The sequence below is a fragment of the Sus scrofa genome, chromosome 10 (assembly GCF_054392235.1).
Source record: "Sus scrofa isolate SSC_HxYL_T2T_F1_AM1 chromosome 10, Sscrofa_HxYL_maternal_Yorkshire_Landrace_v2.0, whole genome shotgun sequence".
Lineage (NCBI taxonomy): Eukaryota > Metazoa > Chordata > Mammalia > Artiodactyla > Suidae > Sus > Sus scrofa.
The window spans coordinates 17,215,879-17,231,933 of NC_139392.1; the positions used below are offsets into that span (position 1 = coordinate 17,215,879).

The 16,055-nt window shown below is 48.7% G+C and overlaps 1 protein-coding gene across 1 annotated transcript in view; it reads left to right on the forward strand.

The window, feature by feature from the left end:
• LOC146398834 (uncharacterized) overlaps positions 1 to 16,055 on the forward strand; it is a 29,554-nt gene continuing 13,499 nt past the window's right edge. Inside the window, exon 1 of the mRNA XM_084979301.1 lies at positions 1 to 636. The gene's annotated coding sequence lies outside the window, so the exon portion shown is untranslated. The remainder of the gene's footprint in view (positions 637 to 16,055) is intronic.

The window sequence follows — 16,055 nt, forward strand, 5'->3', positions numbered from 1 at the left end:
GATTTCAATCCCCGCTCTGGTGCTCTCCTCATTAAGGGGGATGCCCACAACCAGCACACCTCTGTGTGTTACGTCTTTGCTTCTGACGTCTCTGTGTGCTCCTTCTCTGTGTAAGCTACGCTCCTCCACGTTGTGCTGTATCTAACGAGAGACTTTGCACCTGTTTTTACAGTCTTCGCCTCCTTGAAACATTCTCGCTTTCAACAAGGAGCAAGAATCTGGGCAGTTCTGCTTTCAGCTGCCAGCTGGTCTGGGGGCTAGGATTCCCAGTTTTCATCCAGGCTGCCCAGGGTCAGTTCCTGAGCAGAGAGCGAAGATCTCGCTCCCAGCCATCAGCCAGCGCTGCTGCTCCGAGAGCAACAGCATTTCTGCTTGTATCCAATGGGCCATGAGTCACGTGGCCACACCTTGCTACAAGGGAGACGGGGAAATGCCTTTATTTCAAGTGACCCTACAGCCCTCTTAAGAGGATGAGGAGGTACATGGTTACGGTGTGTCTTCCGGTTCACTGATGTCGATCTCGAATTTACCAAAACAGCACGAGAAGACGAGGTCATGAAGGATAGTGCCGGCCATGAGTGGGTTGTCTTCAGAGGGGGTGGAAGTGAGCCTGACAGACGACAGCCAGGGATTGAGGTAAGTTGTTATCCTGGAGTTAGAACAGGCCACAGAGTGACGGAAGTGGACTTGCAGCAGAGTCGTGAAGTCATCCTTCCTGCCACCTGCCGCGTCACAGAGCACCTGCCAGCGGCCTGCAGTCATGAAGGATGTGGTACAGTTCTACAGCCCCTGCCAGGGGCCAGTTCCCTGCCTCACAGCACAGCCTACGGGCGCTGCAAGCTGACAAACTGTCCCACGATCTGTGATTCAGCCACTCAGGGTTGTTTATGTGGGCTGAATGGGGAGGGCCGGTCCGGGGCTCAGCTGCCAGAAGAAAGGGCCTTTCTTCCAGCTGCCAGGGAAAGATGAAGGGTAGAAGTGAGATTTCCAGACACTTTTGAATGAGTGCGTGGCCAGAGGGCTTTGAGGCAGTTGGAGGAGCTTCCTGGGGACACGCAGGAGATCTGGGTTGAGGCTGGGCATCGGGAGGCACTTCTGGAAGGACCCCGAGGCTGTGGCGGTGGGTGTTTTGGAGAGAGATGGGGACAGCTGCAACCCCTTACCCAGAGCTTGCTAAACGAGTTGGTGTGTTAATGCCTTTAACCCTCATCCACTAGGAGGTAGAATAGTAATACCTGGGGAAGAGTTTGGCATCTAACCGATGAGGGAATTGGGAAGAGCCAGTGGGAGACCCACGGCCACACTCTGGGATGTTACCTCACCCAGGAACCCCCCAAACCTCTGATCAGTTCAACCCAACTTGACCTGAAAGAGTGTACATGCAGATGACTTACTGGGGGTGGGGATTTAATTTTCTCTCCTCCATCCTGCTCAGCATTCCTTGTGTCATTCAGCATGAATATTTTTTAAATTGTATGTATGTATGTTTGTATGTATGTATTGGCTTTTTAGGGCCACAGGTCCAGCATATGGAAGTTCCCAGGCTCAGGGTCGAATCAAAACTGCAGCTGCCGGCCTATGCCGCAGCCACAGCGCCACTGGATCTGAGCAGCATCTGCAACCTACACCACAGCTCACAGCAACGCCAGATCTCCAACCCCCTGAGTGTGGCCAGGGATTGAACCCTCATGGATACTAGTGTCAGATTCATCACCGCTGAGCCATGACTTGAACTCCGTTCAGCATGAGTAGTTGTGTCTTGGGTTAGACAATGGAAATGTTCTCTTATTTTCTTCATTCTCTTTTTTTTGATTTTTTTTTTTTTTTTTTCGAGACTGCTGGCAGATCTCTCAAAGTGTTCCTTATTTTCTCGACACTATTCTCTTGGGCCCTCTCCTTGCCTCTCCTCCCGTCCCATACTCTAGAATTTATCTTTCAGCCTCCCAACTTTTTTTTTTTGGCAATTGTATTTTTTCAAATTGAGATATAACTGACTCCTAACCTGATGTTAGTTTCAGATATGCAACATAGTGGTGTGATGTGCGTATGGTTAAAACACAAACCTCAGCTGAGTAAAGATCAAGCCCTAATTAGCTTTACTCAATGGGTCTTGAATGGTGCTGCAGCCCATCCAGCAGAATTGCTGGAGCTCCAAATCACTGTACAGAAGGGAGACTTTGACAGGCAGGAGGGGGCAGGACAAGGAAGTTAATCACAAAGAGCGGATTGTTTCAGGCAAGGTCACCTTCCTTTGGGAGATGGCAGGGGTCTACCTGGCTAGGGCCAACCAGGAAATTGCAGACTGACTGTTTCAGGATACAGTTCCGGAAAATTAGGTTAAGTGTTAAGTCTGGGTTTGGTGACATGGGCTTAGCACAAGTGACTCTCTTTGGGGCCCATTGTCTCTTTTTTAACAGTAGTATTGTGACATGATCCCCACAATAAGACTGTTTAACATCCATCAGCATGCACAGTGATGCACAGAAGGTTTGTAGCCTTTTAGTAAGTTTGGAAATCAGCAAGTATGAGGCCTCCGACTTTGTTCTTTTTCAAGATTGTTATGGCTCTTCGGGGTCGCTTGAAATACCACATGGACTTCATGATGTTTATTTCTATTTCTGCAGAAAATGTCCTAGGGGTTTGGTTGGGGATTGCAATGAGTCTATAGCTCCCTTTGAGTTGTCCTGAGATCATAACAATATTAAGTCTTCCAGTCCATGAACATAGCTTTCCATGCGTTAGGGACTATAAATTCTGCCAGCAATGTTTTAGAATTTTGCCTCCTACAATAAGTTTATTCCTAAATTTTGTTGATCTTATTGTAAAGGGGATTGCACTCTTTTCTTTTGTAATATTCATGTATAGTTTACCACTTTTCTTTTTAGGACCCAACAGAAACATAAGGAAATTCACAGGCTAGGGGTCCAATCAGAGCTGCAGCTGCAGGGCAACATCACAACTGTGACCTATGGTGCGGGTTCCAGCAGTGCCAGGTCCTTAACCCACTGAGCAGCCAGGGAACTCCATTATTTAGAAAAACATTCTCAGGGGTTCCCATCGTGGCACAGCGGAAACGAATCCAATTAGGAACTGTGATGTTGCGGGCTGAATCCCTGGCCTCCCTCTGTGGGTTAAGGATCCAGCATTGCCGTGACCTCTGGTGTAGGTCGCAGCTGTGGCTCGGTTCCCGAATTGCAGTGGCTGTAGCTCAGGCCGGCAGCTGTAGCTCTGATTCGACCCCTAGCCTGGGAACCTCCATATGCTGTGGGTGTGGCCCTAAAAAGACCAAAAACCAAACCAACAAAAAACCATTCTCAGCTATAATCTCTAAAGAGGAGAAAATTAATCCACATAACAAAAGATGTTTGGGGGTCCTCGATCATTTTTACGAGTGAAAAGGCTCCTGGGACCAGAAAGGTGGAGGAGCATCGGCCCCCTGCCCTCGTGCCCCTCCCGACACCCCCAGGAAGTCTGTGGCCTTCACCTGCTGGCTTTCCATGCAATCATCCTTCAACCACGTCCCCTGCTGGCCGCTAGAGGGCAGCGTTCGCCGTGTTTCCCCTCCTGTGAGCACTGAGCCAGGATGGCCACAGGAGGGCAGCAGATTCCGCCAGGAGCCCTGGGAGGCCCTCAAGCCCAGGGGTGGCAAGTTCAGCCCGCAGCCCTGGGTTACTGCAGGGTCTCTGGCCAAGTCCTTGCCTGTAGGAGCCAAGGAGCCGGGGCAGCCCTGGGTCTGATTCGGTAACAGGCCCAGGCCAGCAGCTGACCCCACGGCAGGGGTTGACACGCTCGGGAATGAACAGTCCCTTGACCTCCAGAAGCTGGTTTGCAGGTCTCAGCTTTACCCTGGACGTGTTCCTTCTCACTGCCGTTGCCTGAGAGCAAGGGGCCCCCCCACAAGCAAGGGGAACCCCCCCCCGGCGAGCAAGCCCCACCCCCCCACCCCACCCCCGCTCGCCTTACTGATGAGCAGCGTGTAGTTTTCACAGAGAAGGGGCGAGTGGGGTGAGAGAAGAGAGTGGGGCCGCCAAGCATGCGAGTCCCCTTCCCCGTTTATCTCCTCTCGGGTGGAGGTGGAGGTCAAGGGCGTGTGCGAAGGGCCTCATTTTCCTCAGCCATGGGAACCTCCAGCAAAGGCAAAGAGAGCCCTCTGGTTATTTAACAGGTGATCCCCTCGCTTCCTGTTAGCGAGTGGCCCCAATAAGCCTAAAGCAACTAGGCATGAGCTGCTGGCTCGCCCCCTGGTCAGTAGAAAGGGCATGAGGAGTTCCCACTGTGGCTCAGCAGTAATGAACCTGACTAGTATCCATGACGTTGCCAGTGTGATCCCTGGCCTTGCTCATTTGGTTAGGGATCCTGTGTTGCCCTGGGCTGTGGTGGAGGTCCCAGTCGTGGCTCGGATCTGGCATTGCTGTGGCTGTGGTGTAGGCCAGCGGCTACAGCTCTGATTCAACAGCTAGCCGGGAACTTCCATATGCGCCAGGACCGGCCCCAAGGAAGGAAGGAAAGGGCATGAGGAGTTCCCATCATGGCTCAGCAGAAACAACTCTGACAAGCATCCAGGAGGATGCAGGTTCCATCCCTGGACTTGCTCAGTGGGTTTAGGATTCCATGTTGCCATAAGCTGTAGGCCAGCAGCTGCAGCTCCGATTTTACCCCTAGCCTGGGAACCTCCATATGCCGCAGGTGCGACCCTAAAAAGAGAAAAGAAAAAATAAATTTACAAAAAAAAAAAAATGGAAAGAAAAGGGCAACGAGAGCTCCATTTGTAGGACAAGCCTTCGAGTGCCGAGTCTCTGGGCTGCTGGACTGTGTTCATTCCCTCACACTTTTTTTATTTCCCTAAAGATTCGTCCTCATCTTTAGGCAACCCACTGATACACATAAAAGTCAGCACTTTTTGCTAAAATATGGGTGGTCCAGCAGTGAAGAGCAGAGCTTGGAAAAGCAGGCAAGTCGTGTTCCTATTCTACCCTGTGTTAGCTGTGTGGACCTGGGCAAGTGGCTTACCCTCTCTGCGTCTCGGTTGTCTCCACCGTCAACAGGGGATGATGACGTGTCAGAGGGTTGCTGTGTGCATTGGGTGACAGGCATCTCGAGGGCTCAAACGGCGCCTGGCTCATCGTACATGCTCAATAAACAGTAGCTGTAAACATCACTGCATTTGAAATTCACAACGTTTTCAGGTGCTGGACTCAGAGAGAATCTCAGAAATCATTTAATTCAGTATTTCCTAAAATGTGATCAAAAGATGTTCCATGAAGAGGGGGTCTGTGGCCACATGTGATGGGGACTGAAAATTCAGGGTAGTGTATTCAAGGCTCAGAGACGTCACAGAGTCGAGAAACCTGTGGAATTTTGATTATCCCAGCAACTTTTTTTCTTTCTTCTTTTTAGGGCCGTACCTGGCCTCTGGAAATTCACAGGCTAGGGGGTCAAATCAGAGCTACCTCCAGCCCTAACACAGCAAGCACAGCAACAGTGATCCTTAACCCAATGAGCGAGGCTAGGGATCCACCGTGTATCCTCATAGACACTATGTTAGTTTCTGAACTTGCTGAGACACAGTGGGAGCTCTTATTCCAGCAACTGTCAACTGACTTGACCTCAGAACCCTTTCCACATGTCACCTCTTAAGTTCCTGGGGGCCAGTATTGGTACCATGCATCCGAATCGTCTAGCAAGCAGAAAACTCTGTGCTGATTCCCCCATCAGTCATCATGCAGGTTCTGCTGGAACATCCAGAAACGAGGCGCGTGGGCACCACGAGCAGTCAGAGCAGCTAAGAGGTCACCCTGATGGAGAGTCTGCCGCGTACCAGGCACTCAGCCCTGGGCGTGCACAATCTTACTTAATTCTTCTCGTAACCGTGAGAGTTATCATCTCCTTTTACAGGTGAAAAAAAAGCTTAAAAGAGCTAAGACTTGCCCACGGTCCCTTGGCTAGACAGCACCAGAATGCAAACTCGGGTTGCCCGGACTGTGCTCCAGCCTTCCTCACAGGCTGCCCTGCTCCTGGCAGCCCCTGTGCCACCTCAAATGGTTGCAAAGTCCTTCCTTGTCCTGAGCTGAGGTCCGGTTGCTGTGACTCCCCCTTCTCCCCGGTCTACACGCTGCAGTTTCAGTTCTCTGTATCGTCAACGGTTTCCAAAACTTGACCCAGGCTGCTCCGTTTCCTCTTGACTTGTTCAAGTCCTCCGGCATCCCTTTGGGACTGAAATACTCGGAATGAACACAGCTCTCCCTACTCCACTATCACACGGTAGTTGCATTTTGTGTAAATCACATCCTATCAAAAAAACAATTTTTTTCTCTCTTTTTTTTTTTGAGGGCTGCATCTGGGGCATTTGGAAATTCTCAGGCTAGGAGTTGAATTGGAGCTAAAGCTGCCAGCCTAGGCCACAGCCACAGCAACTCAGGATCTGATCCGAGTCTGCCACCTCCCTCACAGCTCAGGGCAACGCCGGATTCTTAACCCACTGATCGAGGCCAGTGATCGAACCCGCGTCCTCATGGATACCTAGTCATGTTCATTACAGCCTGAGCCATGACGGAAACTCCAAAAAAACACAACTTTTTAAAAGAGGGGTTCTTATCCTATATAAGAACTATTTTCTTTAAGACAAGTTTATGGAATAGAATATTTTAGGTGGCTACAATGAAGGCAATTTTCCCGCTGGTGGCTTGATAACAAAGCTGCATGGGATTTTTATAAAACCTTCAAGATCACTTGACTGCTTCTTGCTTTTGCTCAAGAGCAATAGTCTCAGTCTCTCCGTTTTTCTCTGTCTCGCCTCTCTCTGCCCTCCCCCCTCCCCACAGCAGCCCCGTGTTCACACCTTTCTCACCTGTCTCACCCCTCCTATCACCTGTACGACTTAGCATGTCATTGTTGAGTAGCCAAGGGATAAAGCTACTAAAACGTAGTGGCTGGACTGTTCATAGCAGTTTTTCCCCCTCCCCTGCTCTGTGCTAATCCCCAGTTGTGAGCTGCTTATAACCAACAGCAGTCTCCAGGGATGGAAAGTATCTTTTCTATTTAATCAGCTTCATTCTGGCCGATTCTCCTGATGAAAACACCACCAGAGGAAAAACACTTGAATTCTCAGTGTGGTTTGACCAGTGTAGCTTGGAACGTCCCCTTTCTTGTTCTGAACCTCATACCTCATTCATTCACCTCATTATTTTGGGTGGCTGCACTCCCCCACTCATATACATGGAGCTTGTCTTCAACAGAAATCAACCCCCCCCGCCCCCGCTATATGTCCGTAGTCTGGAGCCCCTAGGGAGGACGTTATGCTTAGAACTGTTCAAGTTCATCTGATTAGACCAGGCTCAATGTGCCAGCCGGTGGTGATCCCCTGGGAGGCTGGTTCTCCTTCAGCCGGGGGTCCTCTGTGAAACTGCTAATCATTCCCCCTACAACAGCATTTTCCAACAGAATGTTCTTTGGCAATGAATGCCCTGCATCTAAGCTATGCAGTGTAGACATCGCTCCCTGTACGTGCCTGCTGAACGCTTAAAACAAGGCCTGTGCAAGTGCAGAAGTGAATTTTCAATAGTATTTGATTTTCATTAATTAAAAACAAATCAGTCACACACTGGCTGGTGGATACCGTATTGGTCAGCACAGATGTTTACCTGAGACAAGGGTAAAAATAGTGAGCCGACAGGCCCGGCTTCTGCCACGGAAACCCAATTCTAGACGTGGGATGGTCGGAGTTTCCGCGTGGCTTAGTGGGCTAAGGATCCAGTGTTGTTGCTGCTGTGGTGCTGGTTTGATCCCTGGCCTGGGAACTTCTGCATGCTGTGTGCGCGGCCAAAAATAATTGGGGATGGTCATTCAGTGGTCATCAACCATCTGTATTTTTAAGAATTTTGTCACAATTTCATCTATCAGTGCAGTGAATGCTGTTGAAGGATTTTGTCAAATGCCCTGTCCTATTTATACGCATGGTTGCCCTGCTCCTACCAGCTGGGTGATTTTTTTTTCCAGAAAATAAGTTTTTTCCCCTATTAGTGGAAGTAATACATGCCCACTGTGGCAAAATGCAGGCAAGTATGTAGAGGAAATGAACAGTGACCAATAACTCTGCCATCTAAGAGGACTGCTGTTAACATTTCAGCATATTTTTTTCATATTTTTTCTGTGATTTTTTTTTTCCTTTTTTTCCTTTTTAGGGCTGCACCTGAGGCATACAGAAGCTCCCAGGCTAGGGGGCAAAGTGGAGCCACAACTGCCGACCTACACCACAGCCACAGCAACACCGGATCTGAGCCTACGCTGGAGCTTGGACAACACCAGATCTTTAACCCACTGAGCGAGGCCAGGGATTGAACCTGCATCCTCACAGAGACAGTATTGAGTCCCTAACCCAATGAGCCACAACGGGAACTCTGTGCTGATGTTTTACACATCACTAAGGGCATACATTCTCTGATACCTGCGTACTGACTTTTTCATTGACAGCATTTCATATGTGTTTTCTCGTTACATTAAACATTCTCCAAAAACAGTTTTGAAGCCTACATAATAGTTCATGGTATTAATAATGAGTAATTTATATAACCATTCCCCTACTGCAGTACTTTTAAGTTGTATCTAATTTTTTGCTACTATAAATAAAGTGGTGACAACATTTTTTTGTACAAAATAACTTTGCTCATAATTTACTTGATTCCGTAGCACTAACTTCCTGAGGAAGTGTTATTAAGCTTAAGGATAAGAATATTGTTAACAACAATTCTTTGTTAAAGAAAATGAAGTTAGCCTGGACCACATGTTGGCTCTTCTTACTGGGTCAACACTTTACTTCTAAATGTTTGAAACCAGCCATTTGATAATCTGTAGCCACTCATCCCATCCCATATATATAAATATAAATATATATATATATCTTTTTTTTTTTTTGTCTTTTTCTAGGACCACACCTGCAGCACATGGAGGTTCCCAGGCTAGGGGTTGAATTGGAGCTGCAGCTGCTGGCCTACACCACAGCCACAGCAACGCCAGATCCAAACCGCATCTGCCACAGCTCAGGGCAATGTCAGATCCTTAACCCACTGAGCGAGGCCAGGGATCGAACCTGCAACCTCATGGTTCCTAGTTGGATTCCTTAACCCCTGAGTCACAAAGGGAACTCCCACTCATCCCATATTAATGTCAAGTTCACCGCCGGATACTTTTGAGATTCCTAGGTTTTAGTCTTGATGAAAATCAGGATGACAGCGCCTGCGTCTTTGGCTTCCAGCGACACTTGGGTTTGTCACAGTCTCCCAAAGATGATGTGAGCTTGTCTGTGAGCCCCCTCAGTACCCTGGGGGATAATTCATCCAGGTCAGAACATCTGACTGAGCTCTTTTGGGGCATCAGGGTGCTGAGGTCTTACAACCTCCTTGGGTACTCGAGCTTCAGTGTCTCATGTCGAGATTGTTCCTCAATTTTCCATTCTTAATAAGGAACGCTGACGGAGTGTGTGGCAGAGACATCCAGCTGCAGGACAGCTTCCCTTCCTTCTGAGCGCGCCCCTAGACTTCACTCCCCAGGTTCCCCCACAGGTGGGCGTGGCCGTGTGTTTGGGTTCCAGCCAATGAGGGAGCGCGAGCAGAGATCTGTGTGCCTGGCGGGTCAGCCTCGAAAGCGGAGTGGAGGAGACTCCTAGGAGCTTGGAAGTCACGTGACAAGGATGTGCGGGAAGGAATACCCTGCTGCCCCATTCACCTACCTGCAGGTGTCCTTGACCGTGGAACTGCTTTTGTCTTTTCCCTCTATGGGATCATTAGCAATTTAGAAACTCACTTGGTCCTGCTTGAGCTCTTTGATTCTTGTATCACAAGATCAGTCACACCTACCTTTTCTCCAAATACCTTGAGAGTCTCCTTCCTGAGTCTTGTTGCACACTAGACGGTCCAGCAAGCCCTTCCCAGCTATCCAGACTCCTGAGTGGCGCTGAGCTGTCTCTGATTTTCAAGTTCTGGGCAGACTGGCCTGTTTGTGCAGAATTAGATCCAAAATGCTGCTCCTCTTCGTTTTCTCTGCATTCTAAGGAATGGAATTGTTGTTTCAGCAAGAATTTAGCAGAAACCTGGAGTTCCCATCGTGGTGCAGCGGAGACGAATATGACTAGGAACCATGAGGTTGCAGGTTTGATCCCTGGACGTGCTCGGTGGGTTACGGATCTGGCGTTGCCATGAGCTGCAGTATAGGTCTCAGACGCAGCTGGGATGCCACGTTGCTCTGGCTGTGGTGTAGGCCAGCAGCTGAAGTTCCGATTTGTTCCCTAGCCTGGGAACCTCCATATGCTGCAGGCACAGCCCTAAAAAACAAAATAAAAATAAAAATAAAAATAGAAAGAATTTAGCGGAAACCGCATCACAATTTAAGGAGACTGAAGGAGGGGGGACAACTTTACAGCCACAACAGCCTGGTACACCAAAAGGTGGATCTTGCCGCCTGGAAGGGCTGATCTCCCACCTCAACAAGGTCTGAATGCTTGAGTTTGGCAGAAGGAATGGGAGAGAAATAAACGACTCTCCCGAATACAGTGAGGAGAATTTGGAGTTCCGGAGGCAGTCGGAAAGGGAAAGGCTAGGAGGAGAGACAAGAAGGCGAGGAGACGAAAAAGCCACTAAGTGGGACCGTGAGGGAGATGGCCAGCTGACAGAGTCCCCATAGGATGGGACAGCTAAAGAACTTCCGAGGACAGAGGTGTCTAACATTTAATCTGGAGTTATGTAGATCCTGTCCAGTCCCCTTGTTAAAGGGGTTTGCACAGCCTGGGACGGGACAGCACGCAGGTGGCAGACAGTCCACAAACTGCTGGCACTCAGCAGTGGCAGGGCCTTGGGGCCAGAGGTGACTGTGCACATGAGCCTCCTCCCACTTCCCGGGATGTGGCCAAGCCTTAGCGGGAGGGCTTTAGGCTCCCCCAGGCTGTGGCATGGACCCTGGAACCAATACTCTCTAGAGAGGTTTCACCTGACATCTGAGTCACACACCAAACGTGGCCACTGCTAAAAAAATAATGGTGATAATATAAAATTAAATTAAGAATTAAGTAGGTAGTTCAGGTATTTGGCACCTTAGAACCCTGAGGCCCAGAGAGGTTACGTGAGGTACCTCAGGGACCTGGTGTCACGGTAGAGCGGCTCTGATCTCAGGTTCTCTGGCTCCTGGTCCCTGCCTCCGTGCCCGGGAGGGGAGAGCAAGGCCATGGGGCTGGAAGCAGCATCATTCCTCAGGCACCGTGTGCTCCTGGTCCCTTGTGGGCTCAGCTCTTCCCTGAGCGGCTCCCACAGGGATCTGGGAGTCAATCAATAACTTGTTCTGCCCATGAGCTGAGCTCCCTGGTGGGAGTGGGGAAGATGTTCCTCCTGCTTGGGAGACAAATTTTCCTTGGTGAGGGGAAGCATGTGAGAAACAAACTCATTAATAAGCTCATCAGTGTTCATAAAATTTGTTTGTTTTTTGCTTTTTGCTTTTTAGGGCCTCACCTGAGGCATATGGAAGTTCTCAGGCTAGGGGTCAAATCAGAGCTACAGCTGCTGACCAGAGCCACAGCCACAGCCACAGCCACAGCAATGCCAGATCCCCGACCCACTGAGCGAGGCCAGGGATCGAACCCGCATCCTCATGGGTACTAGTCTGGGTCATTACTGCTGAGCCACAACAGGAATTTCCAAGATATTTTATTTGACTGTCAGAGGTTGTCTTTGTTCCCATGGAAGGATCTGGGCCCCCAAATGAGAAGAATAAGCCATAGGTGGGGAGACACTGGGGCCATCCATCAGAGAGTATGTTTCTTGCCGCACTGCTTTCCTGTCCTCTAGACAGGGACGCGTGTTGACTGGTGAGAAGAGGAGGAGGTTTCTTGAGTGCAAGGGGCCCAGGCACTCCTCCTGAGATAAAGAGTCATAAATAGACCTCAGGCCTGACCTGGAGCCAGGCTCAGTGTCCTTGGGCTGGGAGGGCTTGCAGGCCAGGGCTCAGGTGGAGGGGCTGGGACCAAGCAGCTGCTGTGGAAATTTCCATGGGCCATCCACCAGCTTTTGGGAAGCTCTGGAATCCCTCTCAGCATGAGGAGGACACGGGTTATGAAAGAGGCACAAGATGTGGTCCCAGCTCTCAAGGAGCTTGGCCCCGGAGAGGATACTCAGGGACGCTTGCCCAGAAAGCAAGGGAACATCAGGTTGGAAAATCTTAATGTTGTAAATAAGGTCAAGGCCTGGGACTAGTCAAGAAAAAGTCGATATTGCCTTCCAAGTATTTAAGCCCCACTTCGCCTTCTAAGAAAAATGTTGAAAATACAAACTTCACATTCAGGTAAAAGCTGATTTTATTATCTCAAATACTACTACAGGGTCACAAACAATATATGATTTTTATTTATTCATTTATTTATTTATAGGTTTTTTTTTTTTTTTTTTTTTGTCTTTTAAGGCCGCACTCGCCACATATGGAAGTACCCAGGCTAGGGGTCGAATCAGAGCTGCAGCTGTCGGCCTACACCACAGCCACAGCAACTTGGGATCCAAGATGCATCTGCGACCCACACCACAGCTCACAGCAACACCAGATCTTTAACATGCTGATCGAGGCCAGGGATCGAACCCACATCCTCAAAGATACTAGTTGGGTTTGTTACCACTGAGCCACAATGGGAACTCCAATATATGAATGTTTTTAGAGAAAAAAAATGTACCGTTTATCGCCGGTGGCTGCAGTCTGAGACATCCTCAAGGAGTGAGGTTAACACTGGACGTCATTTTTGGTACAGACGTCAGTTACTGCTCATCAAAAGACTTCAGTTCCATGTCTGGGTAATTGTTACCAAAAGCTTGGAAGTGTGTAATTTTGTAAAACCAGATGTTGCCACCACCCCAGGAATGAGAGCTGTGTGTGAGGTTTTCCCCCTCCCCGAGTAAGATTCAGGCTGTGTGTGTTTGTGTGTGTGTATGCACACGTGCATACACATGAGCAAATGTGCACAAGTGTAACTTGCCATGTTCACCATAATGCCGCCTTCCCAATGTACCGGGGAGGATGCTTTGGGTTGCAAGTAAGAGAAATCATGAAGAGAATTTATTGGTTCAGGTGGCTGAGAAGTTAGGGAAGCCTTTCAAAAGAGTTTAATCAGGGCTCCATGCCTCTGATTCTCTCTGCCTTGCCTTCCTTTATGGGCCAGATTCCTTGGTAGGCTGGCTTTCTTCAAGGTTACAAGATGCCTCTCAAGAGCAACTCAGTTGGAACTGAACAATTAAGTCAAAATATCTTGACAAGTCTAGAGAAAGAGGGACCATTGCTTCTCTTAACCATTGAGCCTAAGTCCTACTCTACATTCTAATTGGTCCATTTCAGGACCAATCACTGTGTGTGTGCCATGTGCTGACAGGCCCAGGCTCAAAAAAACCTATCACTTAGACAAATGCGTTGGGATTGGCCTAGCCCATAATTGGGTGGGGTCAATGCCACTCATATTTGGTTGCTTAAGCAATGAGGAGGAGGACAGCAGTTGTTGGAAAGATGCTCCTGCTGTCTGCACCTTGGTAGCAATTTTAATTTTTTTTTTTAATTTAAGGGCTGCTTTCTAGACACAAGGCACTATGGGAGGTTATTAAGATACTGAGTTTACAATTTTATATAGGTCTAAATTGACCAATTGACAAGTAACTACAAAACACTATTAGGTGTGATATGAAAAAGAGACATGCAAATTCTAGACAAGATACTATAATAAAAGTGAAGGAGAGGAGTTCCTGTTGTGGCTCAGAGGCAATGAACCTGCCTAGTATCCATGAGGATAAGGGTTTTTATCACTGGCCCCGCTCTGTAGGTTAAGGATCTGGGGTTGCTGTGAGCTGTGGTGTAGGTTGCAGATGTGGCTTGGATCCCGTACTGCTGTAGCTGTGGTGTAGGCCAGCAGCTACGTCTCCAACTCATCTCCTAGCCTGGGAACTTCCATATGCCATGCGTGAGGCCCTAGAAAATCAAAAAAAGAAAAAGAAAAAGGAAAACTGGCTTAAATCTCCATTTGCCTGGTTAGTAGGAAGTCCAGTATCTCCTCCACTGGGCCCCCTTCCTCACTGTCCCCAAATCCAAAGGCTTGCACAGTCCAAAGCAGGGGTTGGAGTTGGTCTGACTTTCACGTGCAAGCAGGGACCACTGGTCTCTGGTCAGTCCAGTGGCCATATGAGCCCCCAGGTCTCTGTGGCTCCTTAGGAAAGACTAGTTCCACGCCAGTCCCTTTGAGCCTGGCAAACAGTGTTCCTCACTGGTGGCCCAGAGCCATGACTTTGAGCTCTGCTCCTCAGTTAAATTTCACAGCTCCCCCATCCACCCAGGCAGGAGCTGCCCCAGGGGCTTTGGGTGAGGAGTCATCTGGGGCATCTTCTGTCCTTCCCCAGGGTCCACGGCACCAGGTGGCAAGAGTGTTTCCTCCTTGTCTCCACCTGCTACTCCCTTCTCTGACTGCCTCCTTGAATGCCTTTCCCATCACACTCACACACACACACAGGCTCCTGGGATGCTTGGGAGTGGGAACAACTTTGTGAGATGCTTTACTGTGACCGCCACCTCTCTCATGGGCCCAGAGAAAGAAAATAAAACCCAGAGTTCAATCCCCAGTGAGACGTGCTGCCCTATTCGGACTTAAAGGTTCCCGCCTCTTAGTCCCTTTCAGAGCTTGCTTGCTTCACCCGAGGGCAGAGTGCGCTCCCGGCCACTCACTGAAAGTTCACCTTGGCTTTCAACCTCCTTGGTTACCGGCAAAGTAGAGCCTTGTGTGTGCCCTTGGCCTCTCATCAACTTTAAGTTGAAATGGTTTTCCCTGCAGCCCTCCCACCTGCCCTGGTTGTGGTTCCTGCCGGCAAAGGGCTCTCTCTGTTTGGGGTCCACCACTCCCCTCTTTTCTAAATGCCCCTTCACGGCCTTCCTCTCTTCAGCCCTGACTCTGAGTATTGCAGAAGGATGTGGCACAGGAGATTGACATAGAATTAGGCTCCGCTCCTGGTTCCTAGCTTCCAGTATGATTGTGGCTGATCTGGTCTACAGACTCTGGGACCCCAATCTGGAAAGGGCTCCTAAATTTAATGACTTTTTAACAAGTTGTAAAAAAAATATCCAGCGACTGACTGAGGGAGAACAAAGGAAAATAGAGTTCAGCAACTGAGGTGGTTTCCTACACATGCTTGAAAATTTAAGGATGAGGGAATGAATTACACACTCCTTTTCGAGGGTGTTACTTCCCAATCCGTGTCATAGAATCAGTTATTTCTCCTTAACAAAATCAGTTTAAAAAAAAACATGGGGAGTTCCTGTCATGGCTCAGTGGTTAACGAATCTGACTAGGAACCATGAGGTTTCAGGTTCGATCCTTGGCCTTGCTCAGTAAATTAAGGATCCAGTGTTGCCATGAGCTGTGGTGTAGGTCACAGACACAGCTCGGATCCTTCGTTGCTGTGGCTCCGGTGCAAGGTGGTGGCTACAGCTCTGATTCGACCCCTAGCCTGGGAACTTCCAGGTACCACTGGTGCGGCCCTAGAAAAGACAGAAAGACCAAAAAAAAAAAAAAAAAAAAAAAAAAAAAAATGGAGTTCCCGTCGTGGCGCAGGGGAAATGAATCCAACTAGGAACTGTGAGGTCATGGGTTCGACCCCTGGCCTCCATCAGTGGGTTAAGGATCCTGTGTTGCTGAGGCTGTGGTGTAGGCGGGCAGTTATAGCTTCAATTAGACCCCTGGCCTGGGAACCTTCATATGCTGCAGGTGCTTCCCTAAAAACCAAAGAAAAAAAAAAAAAGAAAAAAGTAAAAAAAATCAATTTATAATCAGAACCATTGCCTGGAGCCAGGTGGCAACGGTTATTGGAAAGAAGGCACAAAGAACTTTTTTGGAGGGAAAAAAAAAGTTCTATATTTTAATTAGGGTATTGGTTACCTGATATATTCATTTGTTAAAAAAAAAAACAACAAACTTATGAACCATAAATGGAAGCTCTGTGCATTTTACGATGTGTAAATTATATATCGATTTTAAAATAGAAAAATTAAACCAGTGACTA